This window comes from Barbus barbus (assembly GCF_936440315.1).
Source record: "Barbus barbus genome assembly, chromosome: 41".
Classification (NCBI taxonomy): Eukaryota; Metazoa; Chordata; class Actinopteri; order Cypriniformes; family Cyprinidae; genus Barbus; species Barbus barbus.
In genome coordinates, this window is record NC_136719.1 from 19024305 (window position 1) to 19031831 (window position 7527).

Sequence of the window (7527 nt, forward strand, 5' to 3'; positions counted from 1 at the left end):
CAGCATATTCATAAGCATACAAAGTATGAATTTGTACAGCAGGATTTTCACCAAAGTTGTGATTATGCTGATAATTCTTAATTGTGTATCAAATATGATACAGTAGGCTTTATAGGTTTAACTTTTAAAATAGGACACTGGGTGTCACTATGGACTTCCAAATGAGGGGAGGCAGTAAAGGTTGGGGGTGCACGTTGTTTGCATTCCTAGAGCTGAACAGGAAAACAGTCAGGAAGCTGCACTGAGGCTCAAGCTAAGGGCTCAGCCAGGAAAAGGAGAGGCGGCAAGTGCTAAGAGGGATGTTGCCTCAGCCAACACCTCCACCATTGCATCTGATTCCACTCCAAAGCCAGGACCAACGCCATCTATGACTCATTCATGTAGATTCAAGCAGCCTTTTTAATTCCTCTTTGTTTTGTTTTTCTTACATCGTCCAACACTCATGTTGCTGCTCCAAGGTACAGCTCATATATAGCACAACAGTAATACGGTCTCAGAGTTTCCTTGATTCACTCAGGGTTGCTGTCGCCAAGTGGATTTTAATAGTGGAAGAAGAAATGAGGGAGGGATGGGGAACTTATTTAACTTCTTTGTGTTTCATAAGAGACTTTTATTTTCATGTATAATTAAAGTCGCAAAATGTTTTAGCCTTATATACACTCAGAAACACTCCCCCAGGCATCAAAACATCAGATGTCTTGAAATGAAACATCATGTCCTGCTCATTCTGATGTAACTAACCAATACAGTGGTGACAAACCACTCCATGTCTAAATCAGACTGGCTGCAGAGATCATGGAGAAATTCATGCAAACGGAAAAACATGCGGCAGCCAATCAGAAACCACAGAACTTCCTTCTCACTCCAGAGAGCCTAACGCCTACGTGTTCCAGTGCGACGGCTGCCACTCACATCCGTCCATCTGCCTCTTTCGCTGTCGTCATTATTACCTTTTAAATTCACCATCATCTTTAATGTTTTTTTTTTTTTTGACTAATAACACTGTCACTAAAACATCACCGATGGCAGGAACGGGGATTTTTAGGGATTTTTCACTTTGTCAATTACAAAGGAACGTATCTGATGTTGTCTAATGTCTAATTTCTGACATTTGTAAACAGCTTTTTTACCTTATATGACCTTATGCTCTTTCAATTTATACTGTATATATATCCTGACTCAGAAGTGACATGCATACTCACATGTTTTTTTTTTTTAAATAAGTCTCATATGGTCATACAGGCTACATTTATTTGATCAACATACAGTAAAATCAGTAATATTGGGAAATATTTATCAAATTTATAATAACTGATATCTATTTTAAAATGTAATTTAATCCTGTGTAATATTTTGTAATATTATAAATGTCTTATATTATACGGTCACATTTGAATGTGTCCATGCCGAATAAAAGTAGCAACGATTTTAGCATAAAGCTCCAAAATCATGCTTCTCTGTCATTTATTGATTAGTCCAAAGAAGCTTTTATGCTAGTCTACTGCACACCCGCTGTAGTCCACAATGCTGAAACTTTCTAAATAATAAAGTTGGGGCAAAAATCGATCCCTGAACACGAACATTCAAAAAGCAGTCAACAAACATTTAAAGTCTTTTGTCTCACAATTTCTGATTTCTCTTATGCTACTGATTGGCTGATTGAAGCATGTGTTCATTAAGACTGACAGTGATAGTTCAGTCAGAAAGAGAGAGCAGTGTGATTAGAGGCAGCTGGTCAGGATGACCTACTTCATCTGGAATTTACACTAGGAAACACGCAGGAACGATGTACTGTATCTCCAAGTTCCATGCTCGCTTCCTCTCAGTCTTGGAATGCAAGGATGGCTGGGTCTCTAGAAAAACCCTGATGAATCAACATCCCCACCTCCTGATAAACACGCTCACCAGTGTTACAGAATGGACCTGCAGAACCAAGCTGTTCAAACACACACATACACAACAACAACAGCAACATTCAGTTACTGAGACCTGGCTGTACAATGTGTTCCACTCGTGCTACAGTGCTTTGGACAAAAGTATAGTATACAGGTCTAAAATATGTGCAAGGAAAGGCCATATTATTTAAGTGTCCTTAAGTTTTGCAGTGTACCTTTAGTTTTGGCACACACATTTCCTTTTAGTGTTGAGATAGAAAGCTTTTACTACTAATGCATTTGCTTATTTCTTTTAATAATAAGTAGAGACACTACCATTAATTTGGCACAAACAGACATGCACATATACACAGTATCTTCTCTCTGATCTCAATGGGGTGATTTGCATCTTTGATCTCTCTGAGAGAAAAAATAGACAGGACACAACCGAGTCACCAAAATAAACCCTGCTCATGTACAAAGTCTACCAGTATGTGAATTCTAAAATTATTTTTGAGGCCTTTCTACAGTATTTATTTTAATTTTTCAAGTTTTTGCAAGTTATTTGTCATTACTGAAATGTTGTTTGACACACACACACACACACACACACACACATATATATATATATATATATATAATTTATTTTTAAATGGGGGCCATAATTCACATTTTTCTGGACCAGGATGGTTGCTTCGACAGTTTGGAGTAAGGAATAGCATACTAGTGTACAACTAGAGTAGCATGCTAGTAATTAGGGATGTGCGATATATATCGTCTGCGATAATATCGTAATTGTTGTTTTGACGATGTGCAATTGGACAATATCGAGTGTTTTGCAAAAACCAAACAAATGACCTTTGGAGTGCACACATACATTAGCCTACATGGTGATGAAGCGGGTTAAACAGCGCATTTAGAGTGTGTTCTTTCACTGCATGATTCAGTCTATTAAAATGCATTAAGAATAATCGCAAAATTCAAGATAAGGGGGCATAAAATGATTCATGTAGTTAAAATCACACTAAGAGTGCCGTTTTTTCTTCAAAAATAAGCATGATTACAAATATGATATTGATTTTATACAACAGTTCAATAAACAATAAGTTTATATTAAGAGACTTACGTTTTAGACACCATATTGCCTGTTTTTGCTCCATTTCTCCGACAAACAATAATTCCAAACCCAGCCACAGCAACATGATGGTGCTTCGTTCCTGAATGAATCAACCGTTTAAATGATTCGGTTCAGTCGCAATGACTCACTTATTAACAGTGACTTTCTGCCACCTACTGGTGGTTTTAATTTCACATTTAAAGTCTATTTTCATTTTTAAAATAATTTTAAATATATCAATATTCAATGTTTAACGTTTAAAATGTAAAAAAAAAAAAATGCATTCGTAACTGGTTAAAGCACTCCATGTCCCTCTGAGCTGAATTAAATAGTGTAAACACATCTAAATGCCACTTCAGATGCAACTTCTGCAAAGATTAATTTTGATGATACTGGTTTCATTTGTTTGGTAAAAGCCTAAATGTATATTATCTTAATTGACTGATTAAATGTAACAATTTGACTAAAAAGATGTACACTTTTAGAAAAAAAAATGCTTTATTGCAATTTAAACGTAAATGAAAAGATTAATTAATCACTGATATGAACTGACCACACAGAATATGAAGAATTTCAAAAACTGCAGCTGTCCACAGTAGTCAGATATCAGCAAAATAACACACTCTACAAAATTATCGTTATTGAAAAAATCCCCAAAAATATTGAGATATAATTTTTTTCCAATATCGCACACCGAAAGATTAATGCTTGTCCAAATTGGTGCCATCAGCCTTGTCAGAATGACCCCAAAAACGGCAACCTGTTTACATTGAAATTAGGCTACCTAAATTTATGGTTCCTTTTAGTTTGCAAACTGACCTCTAGCTCCAAAGGAAAAACATCAGCAACATGTACTTTGAGCATTTGTTGAGGAAATGTTGAGTCATTTTTAAAAATGAATTTATCAGTGCTGGTTATGGCTTCCTGTAACAACCTGCTATCCCTTTCCTGCCCGTTTCTTTTGGGACCGTCTATAAAAAAGCTTAAGGAATTGTAGCAAAATTCCCTTTTTTAATCTATGTACTGATACACATATTTTCCACATAATAGGCCAGATAATTATAATATAACTAGTTAACTACTGGTCAGATGGCTTTCCTGTCTCAAAGGCTGTCATGGAAATAGACCTTGAAATTACATTGGCAATCAATGTAATCTTTTAACCAGGTGCACACAGATTTACCAGCACCAGACAGACATTAGTCTCGAGATGAGAGAAAAGACGGTTGTAATGGCGGGCAGATGGTGTCCACTTGAGAACTGATGTCTATTCTGATAACCACTATCAGAGGTACTGTCATCATAAAACCACTGAAAATGAGGAACTAACTCTGTGGCCAAAATACAGGATGAAGTGTAATTTAGATATCCTGGTTTCAGATATTTCACCTGCCCACACACACACACACACAAACACACAAAGACAGACAGACACACACACACACACACATGCACGCACTCACACACACACACACGCACACACACACACACACACACACACACACACACAAAGACAGACAGACAGACACACACACACACACACACATGCACGCACTCACACGCACACGCACACACACACACACACACACACACACACACACACACGTGTACTGGCCACAGGGTTTAATGTGAATTGAAAAGCTCCCATTTTGTTAGCAGGTTGCTCTTAACAAACCCCACTGAGTTCAGCTGAAATGCAGCTGTCTATACTACTCCAGTTCTTAATCTCTGCTATCAGCAGACATGTTATAGTTTGGCTGACTCTTTTGTTTAACTATTCCATAAGGAAAGAAAGGCTGGAGAGATGGAGGGAAGGAATAACGTTCATTAACGAACTAATGCACCTGTTACAGCCTGAGGCACTGAAATGCATGTCTACTATATATGTGGGGAACTGAATACTTGCTAAGTATATGAGAACTATTATCAATCATGAAATAAAATACATCACCTAAAATTTTAAAAACAACTACTAGTAAACAAATTATCTATTATCTATTGGCATAAAAAACAAAGCCTCACAGATGCTTGTTTTGAATGTGTGAACTTGATATGAGGCCATTATTTACTCACCTGCCATGGCAAGCAACGTCATATTAAACCCTGTAAACAGAGGGAATATTGTCTCAACTAGGCAATAAGCTGGAAGTACTTCTACCTCAGTGTGTGTGAATGGAAATAGTGAGTCGGTTCAGAACTTGGATAGTAGTTGGGAAAGTGCTTTGTTTCTAAATCTGTCAAGCTTAACAGAGGCCTTCAACAACACTTCCTTTAGAGATTAATAAACTCAATGCATTTCACAGACAAACACATGCTCACTTTTTCAGACTGATAATGTACTGTTTAGTTCAATTACATTAAATGTTTTACATATTTTAAATAAAATGCAATGCAAGTGATTCTTGCCTTTTCCAAACTGGCCCCCATGACATTATATACATATATATGTACTGTTTGTATTGTAAAATCACATTTTTTAAAGTTGGTTAAACTTCATTAAATTAGATTGCATTCAACTAGATATAAAAGCAAAAGTTCCAACTAAAGCATTAGGTTAACTTAAAAAAAATTCCAATGATATTGTTGGTAATTATTGTGGTAGAAAAAGAAAAAGAATCAAGTGATGCATTAACATGTCTGGTTTCATTCAGGGAACTTTTCAGATGGAACAGGGATTTTACTTTGATTTCAATCTCGAAACGTTTATATAATGTCCGGTGAATCCCCTTCAAATAGGACTAAAAGATTACACAAAAACTTTTCTTTCTCTGGAAAGAGTTGTACAGTCTTTTGTTCACCAGGCAGCATTGCATTGTGATGCATTGTGATGCATTTCCTGCGCAATCTCACTACCACATCCTGTCTACACGTTGCTTGTATCTGCACTCTCTCACAACCATGCTGTGATCACGCCAAGATGCCACATAAATAAATCCATTCAACTTCCTTAGCAACATGCACCAAAATACACTTGTGGATTGCTACAACAGGCTATTCATTTGCACAAACTGACAGCAAAGAGATTTTATGATTGTTTCTGTGTCTTTATTAATATTTTACATTATTTGTAAAACACTGATTATATAAATTGTAACTATTAAAATAATTTGTTATTCCAAGATACATTTAAAAAGTGCTTTTTATATGAGGACTTATAAAATACTTATATCGGTAATCATATTTTTTTTACTATGTAGATATGCAAAGCATGGACCGGTTCTGATGTCATACGTGTGATTAGTGGTTTGTGAAAGCCTACACCCTTAAGACACTTAGACCTGACCAAGAAGCTCTAAAATAGCCTTCAACAAGACACCCAACACCTCATTCACTTCCTGTCATAACTGACACTAAACTAACATCTCACACTGATCAAGGGTCAGTTTTGCCTATACACATTTAAGCTTGACTCTCATAAGATGGGTTTGAAAATGCCAGCAGAAGCACCAAGATCTGCTGCAGACTGTGAAGTAACCAGTTAAATTAAAACTCACAAAAATGAGAATAAAAGTTGCTAAGACAACAAAATGGCAAAACATGGCTGCATACATAGTGATGTTGGCAAACAGGTGTTGTTCCATTTCTTATTTTTAATAGCAGTTTTATGCTTTAAATATCAGGGCCAATAGTTGTGTTCTTTTCCCAAATAAGTCTGTCAACAGCAAAACCTTGGTTATTTATGTAAAGGTTATATATTATATGGTTTAAGTCCAAACTATTTAATAATACTCCAGTGACAGACAAATGCAAGTTAGTTTCACCGGAATAATATAATGTATAGCAAGCTCGACTCAATCCGGCCTCTTCTCCCTCATGTTATTATATAATTAACTCTAATGAAAAACATTCACATAGACAGAGTTTTTTGTGTGAGGCTTGGAAACACAGAATTAAAGATGCAGTCATGCAGTAAGGGCTCAGAAAACAGGAATATCGCCATTGGCGCAGTCTCTCGAGTTTTGCATGTCAGTTGTAACGTCTGGGGGCAAACGCTGTTGTGTACGAACCGAATTGATTTTCTCTAAAACGTTCACCTTAAGTCAAATATAGGTTGTTTTTGCTGTCGGTGCAGGCCTAAGCCAAGATGACGTTTGGTACTGTTTACTGACTCCGTTTCACACGTTAGCAACCACAAACTCTACAAATACCGCTCTGTACTGTAAAATAGATTTTCTGAAGATATGTGACCTCATTTATTAATGACATAAATTGCCTATTTATGTGCACAGACTTGCGTTTATGTGCAAAATTTACGCGCGCGCACACTTGTTCCTCCCCTCAATGTTGATGATGAACTCTAATGAATAAGGAGGCGCGTGCCTGCAGGTAGTAATTTGCATAGAGCACGCCCAAATATCTCCATATAAAGGCTTTCCGCACAACTTAATCGGTCTATCTCTGGCAGGTTTGTTTTCGCTGAAGTTAAATGAAGCTGATTTCTAAATGTGTTTTGAATAAGGGATCATTTTAAATCCAAATCTGAATTAAAAAACGTTCGCACACAAATTTTACGCAAAAATACAAAAACAAATAAAA